Source organism: Manis javanica, chromosome X (assembly GCF_040802235.1).
Source record: "Manis javanica isolate MJ-LG chromosome X, MJ_LKY, whole genome shotgun sequence".
NCBI lineage: Eukaryota > Metazoa > Chordata > Mammalia > Pholidota > Manidae > Manis > Manis javanica.
The window spans coordinates 125,641,587-125,662,506 of record NC_133174.1 but is presented as its reverse complement, the minus strand read 5'-3'; the positions used below and the strand labels follow the sequence as shown (position 1 = coordinate 125,662,506).

General features: G+C 42.8%; 1 long non-coding RNA gene across 1 annotated transcript; it reads left to right on the top strand.

Annotated features, from left to right (window-relative positions):
* The first annotated feature begins 1,785 nt into the window (after positions 1-1,785).
* LOC140847448 (uncharacterized) lies at positions 1,786-14,761 on the top strand. Its single transcript, XR_012127445.1, has 4 exons — positions 1,786-4,888; positions 6,577-6,606; positions 12,634-12,728; positions 13,709-14,761. It is a non-coding gene; the product is annotated as an uncharacterized lncRNA (long non-coding RNA).
* The last annotated feature ends 6,159 nt before the right edge of the window (positions 14,762-20,920 follow it).

The following is a 20,920-nucleotide window of genomic DNA, read 5'->3' as shown; positions in this document are numbered from 1 at the left end:
TTCCTATTTTTCAGTGTTGCATTGACTATTCAAGGTCTTTCATCTTTCCCTATAATCATTAGAATCAGTTTGTCAATAACTACAAAATAACTTGCTGGGATTTTGGATGGGATTGCTTAGAATCTATGATCATGTTGGAAATAATTGTCATCTTAGTAATACTGAATCTTCCAATCTGTGAACATGGAATATCTCTACATTTATATAGATCTTGTAGTTGTCCACATAGATATTCTGTACATATTTGGTTTGATTTGTACATATTTCATTATTTTGGTGCTATTTAATGGTACTGTCTTTTAAATTTCAAATTCCAATTATCATTGTTGGTATTTAGGAAAGCAATTGACTTTAGTTGATTAATCTTGTATCTTACTCCTTGTCATTATTTTTTAAATTTAGGAATACATCTTGAATTTTGTCAAATGCATTTTTGCTGTCTATTGAGATAATCATGGTTTTACTTTCTTCTTTTATGTATTAAAATGGTGAATTATGCAAATACGTGTTCAAATGCTGACATATCTTTACATTCATGGGATGAAGCAAGTATTCTTTAAAAGTAACAGCTTGCTAGGATTTTTGGTTTTGATTGCCTTTAATGTTAACCCTGCTTTTATAATAATTTCTTCAAACCACAGGTTCACTGGTAAAGACTAGAGTTCTGCTATAAGTTGGGTCTACTTCCATGGTTATTAAGGGCACTGAGCTCTTTCTCTGCTATAATTTATATGCCTTTCTTTTTGCAGTCATTTTATAGTGTAATATTTGGTTCACACAAAAATACATGGATCTTATATGTAAGATGAAACTGAATAAAAGGAATTTCTGTAAATTTGCTATCAAACTTAAACATGAGAGTATGACCAATATTGTTGCATCAACCTTTTATATTATATTTAGCATTTTTGTGTCCTCTTTAGGAAATCTTTTCCTGTTTTGAAATCTTAAAGATATTCTTCTATGATTTGTTCTAAAGTCTTAATTTTCTTTCATATTTAAGTACTTAATCAGTCTGAAAGTTTTTTCATGTGGTGTGAAGGAGAGATCCAGTTCATTATTTTTCACATAGATTGACAATTGTCCCAGTGCCATGGGACCATATACTGTGGAAGGAAAGTGTAAGTTCTTTCCCAAGTGGTCCTCAATGATACCTCTGAAATGTACCAAATTTCCATATACGCATGAGACTGTTTCTGGGCCCTACTATTCTGTATCGGTGTTCAGTTGTTGTATGTTTGCATTTGTATCACACTGTCTTTACTATTAAAGGTTAATAAGTCCTGAAATAGGACAGTAGAGCCCCTTAATTTTTTGTTCTTCATGTTTGTCTTGGCTATATTGGGCATTTACTTTTCCACAGTAATTTTAGAATCAGCTTGTCAAGTTCCATGAAAAACCCTGTTGGGATTTTTATTGTAACTGCGCTAGTTTTATACATTAAATTGAGGGATGGAGGGAGGGAACATTACCTCTTCCTGTATATGGTGTAGTCCTCTCTTTAAGTCTTCTCTGATGTCTTTCAATGCAATTTTATAATTGTCTGCATACTGGTTTTGCACATGTTTAATTATATTCATTCCATACACACACACACACATATAGTCTCTCTCTATGTATATATATATACATATATATATTCTGAACAGTATGTATATATATTACACATATACAATATATATTCCTGTATGTTTATATATTTGTTCTTTATATAGTTTTGCTAATTTTAACAATAGCTTAAAAACTTTATTTCCTTATTTTTTATTACTGTTATATAGAAATACAATTAATTTTTATGAGTTGACTTTATATCTTTATATCTACCCTCCCTGTTAAATTCTTTATTTATTTACAGACTATTCTGCATTTTTGGTTTGGACAAATAACTTTTTTATCTCTTATTGTCTTAGGGTGCCAGGTAGGGATTCTTGTAGTATAGTGTTGTATAGAAGTGGTGATAGTGGGCATCCTTGTCTTGTTCTTGATCTTACAAAGAATACTTCTCATTTTTCACCACTAGGAATGATGTGCATTGTAGATTTCTGCTAGATTCACTTTTCAGCAAATGCTTTTAATTTTGTCCTCATGAATAGTTGTATTTTATTGCTTGTTTTCGGAATTGGTTAGGATAATTGTATGATTTTCCTCTTATATTAACACATTGTGCTGGTTATTGATTTCTTGCCTCTCAGCTCCAAATTTACCTGTTTGCGTTGACCTATGAAAATGATTCCTGTAATTTTTTCCTTGTGGCACTTGTCACTTAAGTTTGTCTGTAGAGGGTACCAGAGACATTGCAGGGGGAAATATTTGCCTCCCGGTTCTGGGTTGCTGGCCCAGGAGGCTCTTGCTGGGCAGGAGGCTGCTCTAGCAGGAGGCTGTGCCCCTCCCACGGCCTCTTCGGTGCCCGGCTGCTGCAGGGCGGTGTGTCCAGAGGCGCTCTTTGGCCAGCAGCTTCCCTCAAACCCCTCTCAGGCAGTGGTCCATCAGCTGGCTTCTGGTAAGACACTTTCTCCTGTAGGTGGCCCCCAGACGTCCTAGGGGGCGTATTGTCAGAGGCTCCCGGAGGACATGTTTCTAGAAAGCTCCAGCAGTGAAGCACCATAATTTTACTGCCCTTTGGTGAGTTGCTTCTTGCCTCCAATAAGGTCCTGGATTTCAGTCCCCTGGGGTGGGAGTGCTTTTCCTTGGGTACTCTGCCCTGGAAGGAGACTCGCCCTTGGGTGTTCTCAGTCCAGGGGATGGTGCTATTCCTTGGATGATCTGCTCAACCCTGAAGTGGCACTCTTTCTTGGGTACTATAAATCACCCACAGGGTGGGGAGAACTGTTCCTTGGGCGTTCTGCCTCAGCTCTGTTGGGGACTCTTCCTTCAGTGACTCTTACTTCCTGGGTGAGAACTTTCCCTTGGGACTCTCCCAGCTATGTTGTATGAGGGGGCTTTCCTTGCGTGCTCTATTTCAGTCCAGTCAGGGGGATCTTTTCCTTCAGTGATCATCTCGGCCCTGGGAGACAACTTTCCCAAGGGTGCTCCCTATCTCAGCGATGTTGGGGGAAGGGACTGTCTTTGCTTGCTTATCAGCCATGCAGTGGGGAGTCTTCCTTGATTGCTCCATGTCAGCTGTGGGTTTGAGGCTGCTTCTTAGATTCCTTATCTCAGTCCTCTGATGGGGAGCTCTTCTTTGGCTGTGTTTACATCAGCTCTGTGGTGGGGGCTCTTTCTTGGATACTCTGTCTTAGCCATGATGGGGGGTGGCTTTTACTTAAGTGCCCTGTTTCAGCTCCATGCAGGCAGAGAGGGGCTCTTCCCATGGCCCTCTATTGCAGCTGTGTTAAAACGAAGGGCTTTTTCTTGAGTGTTTGATCTCAGCCTTAGGCAAAGGGATTCTTTCGTGGTGCTATATCTAATTCCAGAAGGTGTGTTGCCAGCACCAAAAAAATTCTCTGCCGTACACTGAGTCACAGCTAGGCCTTCCCAACAAGACCTGGACTTCAACCCTTTAGGAGGGAGGATTTTCCTCTTAGCTCTCTCTAAACCCTGGAGAGAACTTTTCATTGGGCATTCTACTTCAGCTCAGGTGCACTACTCTTCAACACCGGAGGAATTTCCCTTGAGCACTCTGTTTCAGCCATGTAGCTGGGAGCTTTCCTTGGGTGCTGTAGCTCAGCCTTGGTGAGGAGGCTTCCTTGGGTGCTTTAACTCAGTCCTGGGGTATACTTTTCCTTGGGTGTTTTTTCTAAGCTCTGAAGAGTGGCTCTTTTTTTGGACTCTGTCTCAGCCCTGGTGGGGATGAGAGACAGACATTATATCTGCACTCATGGAAGAGACCATTGGTATTAAGGTCCAAAGCATGCAATAATCCTTGTCTAATGAAAACTGGACTTAAGGGTATTCCACCTCACCCTAGTCCTCAATTAATTTGAGTTTCCCTTAATCTTTCTGTACCCTGGTGTCCTCATTGATAACAATGAAGATGATAATCACACCTAACTCAGAGCTCTGCAAAGGATTCAGTGAGTTAATGCATGTAAAACACTTAGAATAGTATCTGGCAGGTAATAAATACCTATGAAATGTTTTCACCCTCTCTGTACTCTTCTACTATGAGAAATGCAAGTGCTATGGAAAAAAGATTTATAATGTTTTTATCCAAATAATGGAGGGCATAGTCTTTGGTTATCCTAGAATGATAACAGCTTAAAGATACCCTTCTATTCTTCTGGTCCTTATTCCCCAACATTGAAAAGCACTACCCTCCCCTTCGCACCTAGGTGGATATATTTGAATCTCTCTCTGTTTGGGGTGAGGGATTTACATTTTCAAACTACCCCACCCTTTACCGTCTACATGTAGCATTGGATAAAGTGGCAATCAATATTTGTTAATGATGAGTTTAAAGCATGAAAGGACAAAAAAGAGAGAATGATCTCCCTTAAAAAAGGTGGATGTAGAATGGCTTGTACTTTTTCTGTGGGTAACCATGTGTTTGTCTCCCTTCGGTTAATGACAACCACTCATTCCGCAAATATTCTGATTAATCACAGTTGTACCATGTTTGCTTTGAACCATGGCTGTATTTTAACTTTGTCCTTATTTCACTTAGACTGGATTAAAATTAAGATGCATTTCTGAGAACAGAGTATTTCTTGGGGGATGGTAAATTTTTGCCCCATGATTAAAACCTGTATTAATAATGCAAATGTGTGATTATATACACATATGAAGACTTTCCAATTTTGTGATGGTTGCATTTTTGTCATTAATGGAATATGTTGATTGATTTCTTTCAGTGAATGATGAGTGATGAAGCAAATGAGTTTGCTGCAGGGATTGAAAACAAAATGAAAAGCCCTGAATAACCCAACAGTCCTTTCTCATCTAAAAGAAGGTAGAGTATGGCCTTACTGTTAATGAAATAAGAAGTAAGATGTTAATTATGTCCTTGAGGAACAGAGTGACATGAACATGTTTGCAAGTAGAAGGGAAAGATTCTAATAAGGTACAAGCATTAGAAGTTGCTGAAAGAGTTAAAAGGCAGAAGCAGGTTCCTGAAGCAATAGGAGATAATGGGCTCAAAAAGAGGATGGGTCTGCACTCGCTCTCTGCATGTAATCATCTCTTGTTCATCTTGTAACCCAGTGCAGTGTGGCTCCTGCCTCCTCTGCTCCACTGAGACTGTCCTTGTCAAGTCCCCAGTATCTGCTGCATGTTGCTTTTAACTTCTCAGCAATATTTAACACAGTTATCCACTCTACCACGAAAACCTTCTCAGGCTGCCAGAAACCACATTTCTTTTATTTCTTCCCTGCTTACTGGCACTCATTTTCTTGGCTGTTTCTTTTCATTTCTACCGCAAACTGTTGTAAGGCTATTAATCTGGAAGCTGGGCCTCCTCCCCTTGAATACATTCTTTCCCTAGAGGATCCCACATAGTCTTGGAGCTTTAAATACAATGTATATTTCAATAGCTCCCAAATTTATGTCTGTAGACTATAAGTTGATCCCAAACTCCAGACTCAGATTCAAATGCATACATGGTGTGTCCACTTGTTTGTGACGCTTAAGACTTAACCCATTCCATGTGTTTTAACTGAACTTCTGAACTCCCTCCCCTGCTCATACCTTCTCCATATGGCATTTGTCTATTTTTGCTTTTGTTGCCTGTGCTTTTGGTGTCATATTCAAAAAACTATTGCCAAGTCCAAAGCCGTGAAGCTTTTTCTTCCAGCAGTTTTACAGTTTAGGTCTTATATTTAGCTCTTTCATCCATTTTGAGTTAGTTTTTCATTTATAGTATAAGGGTCCAACTTCATACTTTTTCATATGGCTATTTAGTTTCCTCAGCAGCATTTTTAAAAGAGACTGCATTCTCAATTAAGTCGTCTTGGCACCCTTGTAGAAGAGTATTTGACCATATATATGAGTTTTACTTCTAGGATCTCTATTCTATTCCATTGGTCTAGTGGTGTGTCTTTAGGTCAGTAGCATACTGTTTTAATTACTATAGCTTTCTAATACATTTTGAAATCAGCAATGTGAGTCTTCCAATTTTTGTTCTTTTTAAAAATTGTTTTGGCTATTTGGTATCCCTTGAGATTCCATATGAATTTTAGGATGAATTTTTCTATTTCTGCAAAAAATGTCATTGGAATTTTGATAGGGATTGCATTTTAGATTGCTTTGGGTAGCATGGGCATGTTAATACTATTAAATCTTCCAATCCATGGATTTGGGATATCTTTCAATTTATTTGTGTCTTAGTCCAATTCTTGTAGCAATGTTTTGTAGTTTTCAGTGTACAAATCTTTCACCTTCCTAATAGGCTTATTTCTAAGAGTTTTATTCTTTTTGATGCTATAGGTGAAATTATTTTCTTAATTTCCAGATTGTTCACTGTTAGTGTACAGAAATGCCACTTATTTTTCTGTGTTGATTTTGTATCCTACAACTTTCCATAAGGATTCATTTTATAATCCCATGTACATTGTCAGCTCCTTTTCATATCCTCCACAATATCTTGCACAATATAAGTGTTTTAGGCATTTTTTGGTTAATGAAATGTCTGTTTATTTTCAGGTTTAAAAGAAGATTCAGGACCTTGAGAAGGTACTAGAAAAAATAAGTTTGCACCATCTTTACAACAAAGTTAATTATATCACAAACATAATCCCATTATTGAAACTATCTCTGAGAAACAAGGACACATTTGCTGTGCTGCAGAGTGGTGCTAGATATTGCCGAAGTTTCCTGGAATATGGCATTCAAGGGAATTGCCTTCCAGAGGTTAAGATAAAGCAATGGACATTTTTTTTAATGTTGTGATTCTCTGGTCAGTAAAATCTGGCTTTGGCCCTAAGAATTTCTTTTGAAAATATAGTTTCCTTTCTTATTTATTTGTTTTCCCACTTGAGGAAGGATATGTTATTAACTCATCAGGCTAAATACTATTACAGCCCTGGTTTCTGCGCCAGTCACATGGCTGGTATTTATACCTTCTTTCACTGCCCTTGTCCTTAGCCAGTACCTCAGTTATTCATGGTTCTCTGACTGGGGAGATAATTCAAGTCATCACACTTGAATGATTTGGTTACTAGATGTTCTGCTTCAATTAGGTTATTATAATTATCCATTGACTTTTCCCCCAGCTTCTTTGACAAATAAAAGTATAAGCTCTTTAAAGTGTACATTGTGATGAGATGATATACATACACTATACATATACATACACATTCACTTTAATCACAAAACATGGGAGTACCAAGAAGCTCTCTAGACAAAGCAGTCATCCTTTTTTGGAGTACTGACTCAGCTTGCCCTTGATTGTCAGGCTAATCACCCTAGCCAGCACAGTAGAGCCCTTTTTCACCTGTTGGTTGAAAGGAGTGGGGAGTCCAAAATGGCCAGCTACAAGTCTCAACTTCCCATCCAAAGAAGTCATGCTGTATCCCTGGTGAAAGCATTTCTTTCTTTGGAACTAAGACCTCTTAGCCTTAGGAAGACTAAGAGCTAGAGCTCTTGTGAAGACAAGAAACAAAAATTTTTTATTGTATTGTTGGGGGTAATAGTGAGGAGAGTCCACTAGGGGGACTGCGGGTCCAATTAATCCTATGCTGAGAGGAACAGTACCACGTATCTATGCATGTAAATGCTCAGGCAGAGCATTACATCTCCTGCAGGCTGTTGCTCTAGCCCCTTAAGTTATTGCCTCCTAGCTAGAAACAAGTGAGTCTTCCAAAGATCATTCCACTTCAGGATGAAGGGAAACATAATAAGGCCAGTGAATTCCATGAACATTGCTCCATTGTTGCATTGAATTCCTGTGAAATGGGTTCCTTGTTTAGAAGTGATGCTGTTTGCTATAACATGATGGGGAATAAGGCATTTTTTAAGTCTATAAAAATTGTTTTCTCACAAGCACTAAAGGTGGGAAGGAAAATTCATATCCAGAGTAAGTGTCTTTTTGAGTAAGAACAAAGCACTGTCCCTACCTTAACAGAAATGGTCCAGTGTAATCACCTGCCACCTGCTAGCTGGCTGATCACTCCTGAGACTGGTGTCATAGCGGGGGCTCAGTTTAAGTCCCTGCTTCTGGCACACTGGGCTCCCACCGGTGGCTGTAGGAAGCTGGGCCTTGGTGAGTGGAGGCGCATGGTACCGAGCATGACCTCCATCCCTGCCAAGTGGCCCTTTAGCCCTTGAGCCTACTGGGTCATGGCACAAGTGCCAGGGCAAGAGGCCGACTGATAGCTGGACAGTGGGTCCTCTACTCATCAGACTGTGAAACCTCTGCTCTGCTAGGGTTATTCTTTGCTGAGAACTCTCATGGACACAAACATTTTCCTATCATATGTCCATTTGGGCAGGTGCACCCACATACCTCTCTCTCCAGACCTTGTCACAAATTTTCGATCATGTATCCTCAAATCTCTGACTATTCAGCCAATGAACTGGATGTGGCCTGTGCATGCATGTACACTCGCACCTCTGGCTAACTCTCCGCCAGGCAGAGTGAGCAACCAGGTGCGCTGCTCAACCTTCTTCCCTCCGGGAGGATCAGCCTTCGCCACTGTCCCTCAGGGCTGTCCCAGAGAGCGAGACTGTCATGCAGCTATCTGTGTTTGGCTTGCGTGATAGGCAGAATTCTAAGGTGCCTCCCCGCCAGTATTCCAGTCTCCTGGTTATTCAGTCAAACACTAGTATGAGTACTGCTGTGGTGAGATTTCTCATGTAAAAAAGAAGCATTTTATTTTGGTAGCATTAAAGACAGACAAAACAATGGTATTTTTACATTGAGGGGAAAACAATGTTTACATTTTGTTACCACTCAGATGTTTTCCAAAAAGAACTTTATGAAGGTTTCAAAGCACAGGCAAATCATAGCACAATAGTACAGGAATCTATAATACTGAATGACTGTCTTCTGACAGGGTATTTAACAAACATATTTTTTGAACTAAAAAACCAGGGAAGTAATCGCTTGCAAATACCTGTGTTAAGAGTGAAATGGCTTGTCCCATTAATACTCTTAACAATTTCATCATAATATGTTATTCTGCTATGACAATTTTATATAAATTTTCTGTACTTAAAACAGGCTCTAAAAGTGGAAAATCATACAGAGTTCTGGATAGAATGATTAACATAACATCAGGGCATTCTTGCTAAATTCCACATCGTTTTGAAGATGTGGTGAAAGTCTGAGGCTAGGTAGTGACACTTCTCTAGCAAGTCTAAGTCCAGCCAGCGTCCTGGAGGATTTTTTGACCCTTTCCATACAAAATGCGGTTTCCATCACCAATGTTGTTTGGCTTCTGAGAACTTGGCCTCTTTCTAGTGGCCAAAGGCATCAGTATTCATAGCCCCCAACTTCAAAGCTGGATTCTTCTCCAGCTCTCTCAGGCAATCCTGGGTTCACTGCAGGGAAACTGTTGGGGACATGACTAATTGCTGAAAGGAGAGAACGCCTGCTCCCTGCGGGTGCCTGGCTAATTCATCCCAGGCCCCAAAGTTCCTCAGCTCTGCCGCCCTAAAGCCCCCATCCGTGGCTCCACACATCCCCACCTTGCAGCTGCAGCCATCCCCAATGGATGCAGACATCCGCCAACACCCCGCCACTAAAAGCTGCGGCCTGGCCTGCCTGGGCCCTCCATTCATCACCACGCAACTGGGAAGATGCAGCACCCTGGCCCTACTGCACCCCAGCTTGGCACTGTCATCACTACGCAGCCCTAACTGGCCAAGACCCAGCCGCGCAGCCTCCCCCCACTCTGGCAGTGACCTTCTGTGAAGGGCTTTTGCAGATGGCACGATCTCCCTATTTCAATTGTCTCTGAGATATCCTTGTGCATGGGCCTGACACACTCAGGTGAGCCCTTTAAGAGCAGACAGATTTCTTGATCAGAGCCGAAGAGGAAGTTAAGAAGGGTTTGACAGCTTTACTGCTTTGAAGATGTAGGGGTCCCCTTAAGAAGGTCTGAGAATGGCACCTGGCTGACAGCCAACAAGGAAATGGGGACCTCATTTTTACAATCTTAAACACATAAATAGATCATCAACATACCAATCATTAGAGGCTGGAGATCAAAACCACAATGAGATACCACTTCACACCCACTGGGATAGCTATTAACAGGTGTTCAACAAGTGTTGTGAGGAAATGGAACCCTCTAACATTGCTGGTGGGAATGCAAAATAATGTCATATCTTTGGAAAGCAGACTGGCATTTCATCAAAAAGTTAAACATAAAGTTACCAAATGACTGACCTGGCAATTCCACTTCTAGGTATAGATATACTAAGAGGAAATAGCATATGTGCACACAAAACCTTGTACACAAATTATATGTAGCCAGATCCAATGGTATACTGCTTCCACCTTGTAACCCCACCCTGTAGAACCAGTGTCATGCATTTACCCCTGGCTGCTCTAGATCTATCGGAAAAGTCATGCTGTTCCTTTAGTGACTCTCACATCTCCCTGAGTCTCATTTTGTTAACTTGCTTGGTCTGTGGGAACTTGGGTCTGAGTACAGGTTAAGAAGCAGGGAGAGGTTGCGGCAGGAGCTCCAGAGGAGGGTCAGCCTCCTGCCAGGCAACTCTCTCGGGTGAGACCCTTAGAGGTTCTGCAGGCGAAAGAGAAATCGCTTCCAAAGGCGGGAGTGGAATGCCACTTCTACTGACAAATCCACCTCACAGAATTTAGAGGTTCAAGGGACCCAGATTCATTGGTATGCACCCATATGTTCCCACCGCCATTTCCAGTATCTGACTTCTCCCAATCGGTGCTCTAACATTAACAGAGGAGACCCTGTGAGGTTGTGAGTTCAAATTGTGTTGTAATTCAGCCACTCACAGGATTAGACTTGCGGTTTAGGCTTCCCAAATCTTAGCCTCACGGCTATAGATAATAATATCTTTCATGCCAGTAATAGAAGCTTGCAGGTCCTTCATTTGGACTTTGAACTGGGACTCCAAGATCCTGAGCTCATCATTTTCCTTCCTCCAGTTCTGCAGCACACTCAAAAACAACAAATCAACTCCACAAAACTTATTTTGACTAAAATTCGAATGTAGCATATACTTGGTTACTCAGATGCTGGTCTTACAGGCACTTGATTATAGGTAGCCAAAGGTGAAAATCTGAGCAACTCTTTTGCCACTTCCTGGTGGACGAACAGTGCCCACTCTACCACTGGAAACAGCATCATTAAGGCCTTCCAATCTAATCAGATTACAGGTGTATTCCAGGAAACCCAGAATGAATTCAGGGAACCCATTGTCAAGAATCTCTTCCTTTGGAACCACTCTTAGTACCAAAATCTTTATCAGTCAGTCTTCAACCAGACAAGTGGAACTAATAGGAGATTTTAATGTGTGCATGTGTACTCTACATGCAAATACATATGATAAAGCTAGTTGTTGCATGGAATTGGCTGAAGCATTCTCTGCAAGGCTGTTATTTCTGGGTGTGAAGTTGGAGCAGGTCAGGCAGGCATAATGGGGAAATCATGCTCAGGTTGACTTGCATTTATCCTTTTAAAGCACTGAAAGGAAGAGATGGTCACAGGGTATAGCTGCAGTGATGTACAATGACTAAGTCTAGGTGTCTAATGTGCAGTATGGTGACTATAATTAAGAATACTGTGTTGAATACTAAAAATTTGCTGAGTAGATTTCCAGTGTTTTCACCACACACACATTAAAGGTCATTACATAAGGAGATGGATATGTTAATCAGCTGGACTGTCACAATCATTGCACTATATATATTTATATCAAGTATTATGTTATATGGCTTCAAATACACATGATCTTTACTTTAAAATAAAATTTTTTCAAAAATTTAATAACACTGAAAGACAAAACATCATGTAGCTTTCCTTAATGTTGACACAAATTTTCTGGTTACCAGAATTGTTGTTGTTATCAATTTTTAAATATTTGGGGTAAAAAAAGATTTTCACTTCACACGTTTAAAATAAAACATTGCATTTATTTTTATCAGTTCTTTACTGCTGGAGAAATTTCTAGTTATGCCTTTCTCATGATTTGTTATTCCTTTACAGAAAAATTAATTGTATCATTTTCTTTTAAAAAATTAACAAGGATTTAAACTTTAAATGACTCTCTGTCAACAATGGTGCTTGTTCCTGTCTGGCTTGGACACGTTGAACTTTTAACAGGAGGAAATTTTAAAAGATGGATTTTAAAATAGGCCGATCCCGTACGTATCAGCACAGAGGGAAACTTCACAAGTCTAGAAGCTGGTGGTATAATGAGGATTAATAAGGTTTTGGTTACCTCCTTTCCTTAGAGTTCAACTAGATGCAGAAAATTATAGGGGAGATAGACGGATTGATAGATGATGATACATGATAGATAGATAGATAGATGATAGATAGATAGATAGATAGATAGATAGATAGATAGATAGATAGACAGATAGATAGATAGACAGATTTGTTGAAGGGAATTGGCCTTAGACATTTCTGGAAGGCAGTTAAGCAGTCCCTATAAGGCTGTGTCACTGGAGGGTGAGGAGGGAACAGGCTGGATTCCACAAACATGATCTGGACCCTATAAGGATAGATTGAGATATGTGTTTCTTCTTTTGCCTCTGACCTTGGTAATCAGGGTATTCTACAGAAGCCAGGAGAACCCTTTGCATGGAGCTAAACACACACACCTGGTCCAGAAGATAGAGAAGCTGATGGAGGAGCCAGCAAAAGGTAGAGAAATTGCAGGCCCAGCTGCTGCTTCCCCCGGTAAGGTGAACCAGCTGATCAGCAATAGTGTATGTGACCTACAAAATGGCTGCTGCTTCGCTTCAACCACCATCCCCAGTCTTCATGGAATCTCTCTGTGACACACTCTAACCAGATACATTCCAGAAAGGGGATTATGGGTGATGTAATTTGGCCTAACCAAGTTGACACATTATAAGTGGTACCTTTGTCATTTTGGAACCCATGCACATCACCCTAAACCACACTTAATCTCAAATAGAGGTAATAACAAAGTCATAATTCTCCCTAACACAATACATCTCTCCCACCTACCACTGATAAAACTCTAGCTCTTCTTTAAAAAAGGCGAGAAAGTCCTATATATTCTTAAGTCTTGTTTGTTCTTCTGCCACAAGACTCACAGTTTAATATCGTGTACCTTAATTACCATAAAAATAAAGTTCACTAATGACATATCTTATGTTAGCATCTAAGGGAATGAGAGCAGGTAAAATTCAAAAATATTTGGTTAATATGTATGTAAGCATATCAAAACAGGGAATGAACACTCAAAATTGTTACAGTCCTTGATTCTGCATATGGCTATGTGGTTACTTCCTCCGCTACCCATTCCGCATTCTGTTACCCTCACAGGTACTCTCCCTGGTCCTGAGGGAGTGACCGCAGCTTGTGCTCCTGAGGTTCATGGCCATTAGCAGTCTTGACCGAATTAGGCTGGCGTCGTTTCCACTGACCTTAACCAGTGGACCTAGCAGGTGGACCCGAGGGGTGCCCTCCAGGATCCCGTGCATTGCAGATGTCCCCTTACACCCATGTGACCAAGGGGCCCTGAGCCAACCACATCCCAGACTTGACTTGGTTAGAGGTCCAAAACTCCTGTTTGAAGGAGAGGCTACTTGGGGAAGGACCCTCCTGCACTGAAAAGTTTACATCGTTAATCTTTCTCCCATTCTTACCCCAAGGGGACCACAGCGCTTTACTCGTGTGACTGTACATTGGAGAACAGAAATTGTCACATCTGCGTGCGATCACAGGCCCCCAGCTCTGAAGTGGCACTCATTTCCTGGACACATGAACGCCATTCTGGTCCTTTGGAGGATCATTTGGCTGAGTATTGGGCCTTAGTAGAGACCAACTGCTTGACCATGGGCACCAAGTTCCCGTGCCACCTGTGCTGTGGCCCATCCTAACCTGGGCGTTTGCTGACCCAGCAAGCCACGGCGATGGGTGTGCACAGAAGCACACCCCCACTATCCGGTGGACGGGGGTGTGTATAGGATCAGACTCGAGCAGGTCCTGAAGCCACAAGTACTTTGTGTGATGGAGCGGTCCTCGACCATGGCTGTGACTCTGGCTACATTAACTTCTCTGCCTTGCTTGGAAGGATTCTGAGATGGTCCCCAAGACTTTTGCCTTCTGGCGTCAGTCCCATCATTACATTACAGAGGGCCAAAGTGCTTTTGCAGATGTACCTAAGGTTACCGATCACTTGGCCTTAAGATAGGGGGATGAGTGGGGGGGGGGGGCCAAACCTACTCCTGTGAGCCTTTCCAGCGGTGTTTTCTCCAGCTGGTGCGCAAGCAGAAGAGGTAGCTATGAAGCATGAGAAGAATCTGATGTGTCATTGCTGGCCTGAAGGTGGAGAGCACCAAGGAAAAAGGGCTGATAGTGGCCTCTAGAGCTGAGAGTGAGCCCTGGCTAACAGCCGGCAAGAAATCGGGGCTCTGCCTCTCACAGCAAAAGACTCGAATCCTGCTAACAATCCGAATGAATCTGGAGGTGCGTTCTACCCCAGGTCTTCCAGATGAGAGCACAGCTTGGCTATGCTCTTAATGTCAGCCCTTTAAGACCTGAAGCAGGGAAGCAACTCAGAACCATGCAGACTTCTGAGCTACAGACCTGTGAGATAAGAATAATAAACGAGTGCTGTTTGAAGCCGCTAAGTTTGGGGGTCATCTTTTTAAGCCACTGAATTTGTGGTAATGTGTTACACAAAATAAAAGCCTGATATGCCTTCTGTATCTGCAACTGTATTTCACTAAGACCCATTGACCGGAGACTCAAGACGTGAGGACTGGATTATACGTAGCTGTTTACAGTATGCACACACAGGCTTTATTAGTTTTCTTCCAGGACAAAAGGAGAAATGGTATAAGTAATGTAGTGTGATTCACTGGATTTACACTTAGTTTAAAACGCAGCACATGTGAAGAGGCACTTGTGGGTTGGTGGAGTAAGGGCCCGAGAGCCTTTATCCACACGAGCATAAAAGCCATGAGAACACGGGCAAATATTGTCAGAATAAAGGTTTTCAGACTCTGGAGATTAACTATAAGGCTCGCACCAACCCAAAGGGCATTTATCCAAGAAAAAGGGCTGGATGAGGGTGGGGCGGGGAGTTTTGTGATGGGATGTGGTGACTTGCGCTGTGCCCACCCTTCTCCTCAGCTCCGTGGCAGCCAGGAAACCAACGGCCCTCACATCTTCAGTGGCTCTGAAGCCCAGCAACCTCCCAGCTACTGGAGGGCGCAAACCTGATGGGAGCACCCCGGCGTCCTACTCCCGGGCCATGGTCACTATTGGACGTGCCTGGCGCCTCCCTGCAAAGCACCGTTCTCAGAGGTTGTCCCTCATGGAACAGCCTGGGGTCTCGCTTTGTGTGACAGCCCCTTCCCTATGTTAAGGTGCCTGGTAGGAATTCCTGTAGTGCAGGGCTGAACGGAAGTGACGAAGGTGGAAAATCTTGTCCCGCTTTCATCTTACGAGGGGTAATTGGTACTTTTCACCACCGGGAATGATGTGTCCTGTGGATTTTTGGTACATACCTTCTCAACAAATGCTTTTGGTCTTTCCTTCCTCGTGAATATTTGTTCCATTTGTGATCACGCAGGTTCTCCTTTGCTGTTGATACAGCAGAGTCGCTTTTGCTTTTTTACCAACGAGCGACAGGCGTCTGTGCCCTTTTGGCCTCAACTGTGAAAGCGGTTATGGCTCCTTTAAACGTTTTGCTCCAGTGTCCTTGTCACTGGCGTTCGTCTGTAGGGGGCGCCAGAGAGGCTGCAGCTGGCGTGCTGCCTCCGGGCCCCTAGGGGGCTGTCCCAGGCGGGAGGCTGCTCTAGCCCGAGGCTGCTCTAGCAGGAGGCTGCTCTAGCCCGAGGCTTCGCCCCGCCCACGGCCTCTTCAGAGGCGCTCTTTGGCCCGCAGCTTCCCTCAAACCCCTCTCGGGGAACTGATCCATCCAACAGCTTCTGGTGAGGAACTTCCTCCTGTACTTGGCCCCCAGACGCCCTAGGGGGCGCATTCCCAGAGGCTTCCGGACGGCGTGTTTCTAGAAAGTCCCAGTGGTGAGGCACCACCACTCGACCGCTACTTGGAGAATGGCTGCCAGGCGCCTCCAGCAGGTCAGGATTTTGCCCCTGGGGTGTGGACTCTTCTCCCTGGGTGCGCTCTCTCTGCCCCAGACGGTGTCTCCCCCTGGGCTGTTCTCGGTTGTAGGGTGCGGCACTCTTCCTGCACGATCCCCCTCCGCCATGTGGAGATGCTCACTTTGCGGAGCGCTGATCTCAGCCCTGAGGGGGGCGCCCTTCCCCTGGGCACCTCCCCTCAGCCATTTTGGGGAGAGAGCCGTCCTTGGCGCCCCACCTCAGTCCTGAGAAGGCCTCTCCTCTCAGCGCTGGTGAGGGGCCTCTTCCTTGGGCGCTGGCCTGAGTCCTGGGGGGGTTGGGGTGCTCCTGGGCGCCCCATGCAGCCCTGTGAGGGGGAACTTGCCCTCAGGGGCGTTAGTTACCTCCGCCGTTGGGCGCCTCTCCCCTGCGGGCTCTACCTCAGCCCGTGTGGGACCGCCCCTCCCTCAGCCCGTGTGGGACTGCTCCCCCCCAACCCCGTCGGCTTCCACAGGTGGGGGTGGGGCGACGCTTCCCTGGGTCTTCTCTGGAGCTCTGACTGGGGGGCCACCTTTCTTGTGTTCTGCTCTCCTCGTGGGGACTCTTAGTGGTCCTGGGGGACTGGCGTTGCGTGCTCTGCCACAGGCCTCGGGGGGATCCCTTCCTTGCGGGCTCTAAGACCAGGGAGCAGCTCTCCCGGGGGCTCCGCCTCAGGCGTGGGGGCACAGAACGTTCCCATGGGCGCTTTCTCAGCACTGGGGCTTCGGGCTCTTGCTGGGTGCTCCCTGTGAGGCCTGGGGCGGCTGAGACTCTTCCTTGGAAGGTCCGCCTCCACACGGGAGGGGCATTCTGTCATGGTGCCCTTTCTCAGCCCCTGGTGAGGATGGTTTCCTGGCCACGCCATCTCACTAATGCAGGGGTGGCCCCGCTTCCTTGGCTCCTCCATCTCAGCCGTGTCTGGGGACCATGCTTTGGGGGCTCTGGCTCCAGCGGAGCGGTGGATAATCCTGGTGTGGTCTGTCTCAGCCTTTGGGGGGCGGTCTCAGGTGGGCGCTCTCATGCACCTTTGGCCAGGCGGGCGGTTGGTGTTACCTGGTGCCTCTGTCTCAGCCCTGGAGTGGGGTACTTTGCCTTGATCCATCAATTTTTTTACTGCTTGGTTTTAGCTACACAATTTTACTCTGATACATACAGAAATTAAAACGTGTTCCTATCGGGAACATTTTTTTAATACATATTAAGAGAAAGTCATAGTACATTAATATAATCTTATCTTTCCTTCTAGTTGTCCTTTATATGCAAATGTATGCTCTTTACCCGAAATCGAGATCATGAGATATACCTTAGACTCTTGTTATGTTTTCTCTATCACTTATATCATAAGCAATTTCTCTATTTGGTAAATGTTACGGTAAATCCTTTGTTTTTACGGTTGCAAAGTATTCAGACACGTAGCTATGTAATGATATTTTAATCCCAGTTGTAGTGTTGAGCGATCTATTTGTAATTTTTCAATTTTATAAATCTTTATGTACACTAGATATTTACAGTATGATTTATAAAGTTCTTTTCCATAAGTCAATAGGCATAGTATGGCATGGCAAGTAATCATGAAAAAGTAACCTTCAGAAAAGTTGCAGCAATTTCTAAAGTTTGTGAGAGGGTGCATTTTCTTTCCATTTCGACCATGGTAACTTCTGGCTATTATTTTCTCTTAACATTTCTACAGAAAGCAGTATTTTCTTACCGTACTCGTAACTCTTCGTTATTTTCTGCGCTAGGTTTTCCATTTCAAATATCTTGGACAGGCCTTATTTAACTCGAGCAAAAAAGAATCCTTTAAAAGAATACTGGGAAGCTTTTAACAATTGGGGAATAAAGAGATACCGCAAATATGGAAAATATGTGGTATATGTTCTCAGTGTATACAAAGATACAACTCAAACAGAAAAGGACAAACGTACTAGTTGGGAAAGTCAAGGGCATTTAAAGAGGAATCACTTTACTGAAGGAGAAGTAACAATAGCCAGCCAGTATATGGGGACATGTTCTTCTTCGCTAGCCTGGTTGGTGTCTGTTGGTTTTGGCTCTTGCTTCCCTTTGTGGAAACCTGCCTCCTCTCCCCCACAGGGTCTTACCAGCACTGTGCCCCTCTTGACACCTCTAAGGCGTTCAGCACTCTGCAGAGAAAAGTCAAGCCCGAGTTATTCAAACAGTGACACCTTAAAGAAACTCTCCATTAGTTCATGCTTCCTGCGTCTCCAGAATTACCCTGGTTCGACTGAAACTAGATTGCTCAACTGTATTTTCCTTGATTTTTCTTACCTCAGCCTTGAGGGAGTTCTGTCTAACCTATCCACGATGGCCTTGAGCATCTAGGTGGAACTCTGGGTCCAGCGATGTATGAGAGTTCCAGTCACGCCACATACTCACAAACACTTGTTATATAGGCCGTCTTTCACTTCAGCCACTCTGGTGGGTATCGGTGACTTTCCCATTATGTCTAAACTTGCGTTTCTCTGTTGATTAATGAGGTCAAGCCCCTTTCAGATACGGACTGGCCATTCGGGTGCGTCTCTGTGAAAAGTCCTTTCTGGTCTATTGCCTATATTCTATTGCGGTGTTTGCAATTTTTAAGTTGATTTATTGATCTGCATGCATTCTGGAATGCACTGACTTTTGAAAGACAGATATGTATATGTGTGTGTGTGTATATACAATTATATATATTCTCATACATTTAGTATATACATTTTTACATTATATGTATTATATATTTGTATGTATTGTCAATATAGGAATGTATGAATATTTCATACAGAAATTTTTGTCCAAGTTTGTATATTTTGTATATGTGTGTGTGTGTATATATATATATAATTTTGAGCATCGCCTTCAGATCTGCTTTGCCTCTTCACTCCCTTAATAGTGCCTCTTTTCGATGAACACAAGTTTGAAATTTAATTATAGCTAATGAAACACTCTATTACTTTGGTCAGTGCTTTTTTATCCTCATTAAGGAAAAATCTTTGCTCACCTAAAGTTGAGAAGATAATATCCTAAGTTTTCCACTAGATCTCCTGTTCATCTCTAGTAAAATTCTGTAGAATGGAGTGGGGTAAGAATCAAGGCTCATTTCTCCCAGCACCATACACATTACGTGGACTTATTAAAAACTCTACCATTTCCACAGTGATTCGCAGGGGCCCTCATGTCATAAATCTGGCTGCGTTGTATTTCCTGGTTTGTTTCTAGATTCTCTGTCCCCTTCCAGTGGGGTATTTGCCGTCCTTGCCTATTACCACACTGTTTTAATTGTAGCACTTTTAGAGTAAGTCTCATGTCTGTCAACTTTCTTCTTTTTCCTAAAGAGTGTCTTGGCCATTCTAAGCCCTTTAATTTTTTTTTTTTTGTGTGTGTGTGTGTGTGTGTGTGTGTGAAATCATTCAAACTGCAGGGTATAATACTTTTATCATGAACAAATTTTCCATACATGAAATACATGATTAAATTTGAGCAATATTTGAAAATATGAGTATTTAAAATTAAAATTTCTTTTTTCTACATGTCTTACTTTTTATTCAATTGCTATTAAACTGATGGACCCATTTGTAGGTATACATCTTCCTCCTTTATAAAAAGAATACAGTAATGTAGTTAAAAAGCACTAATCCATTGCTTCTTTCCTTTGTTGTTCTGGAAATTTATTTCCCTTGTTGAACTGGGTATTTGCTTTGTATTTTAGTTTTTACTGTCATGATTAGATACAGAAAGTTCGATAAACCTTACTGCATTTTTTCTGGCCATTATTACTATTTATTCCACTTTGTAATTATTACTGAGCAACATCTTATTATTAAAGAGGGACATGGATAAAACCTGATTGTTCTGGATGTCAGATGCACTGGGCGCCCGCCACAGGTGTTTGGATCCACTTCCCCAAACGTTACATCTCCCAACTGTCTCCTACATTCGGGGGGGTGGGGGGGAGGTGCTTTGTGTACGTCATCTCATTTATTTATTTAATTTTATTATTAAGGTATGATTGATATACACTCTTATGAAGGTTTCACATGAAAAAGCAATGTGGTTACTACATTTACCCGTATTATCAAGTCCCCACCCTTACCCCAATGCAGTCACTGTCCATCAGTGCAGCAAGTTGCCAGAGATCCACTATGTTGCTTCTCTGTGATACACTGTTCTCCCCGTGACCCCACACACCCTGTGTAGTAAACATAATGCCCCTCAGACCCCTTCTCCCTCCCTCCCGACCCGCCCTCCCACACCCCTCCCCTTCGGTAACCACTAGGCCCTTCTTGCAGTCTCTGAGTCTGCTGCCATTTTCTTCCTTCAGTTTTGCTTCATTGTTATACTCCGCAAATGAGGGAAATCATTTGGCATTTGTCTTTCCCCGCCTGTAAGCCCTTTAATTTCCATACACTTCTTGACCATCAGCTTGTGAATTTTCACAGAGAAAGTAACGTGGTGGGGTTTTAAATAGGATTGGTAGAGATCATTTTGGGGACAACTGACAATAATGACATTGATTTTCAAATTTCAAATCAATCTTGACTTCCTGCAACTCCCCACCAAGACAGGTTGTATTTCCTTTGTTGTACTATTGTATTTTATTTGCTAATCATTTTTTAGGATTTTCCTAAGTTCCGGAGAGATCTTGGCCTGTAGTATTCCTTGCTTCTAATGTCCTTGTCAGACGTTAATAGGCTTGCCATGGCCTGCTAAAAAGAGGACAAGCAAGAGGAATATTTTTCCCTACCGGGGGCTGAC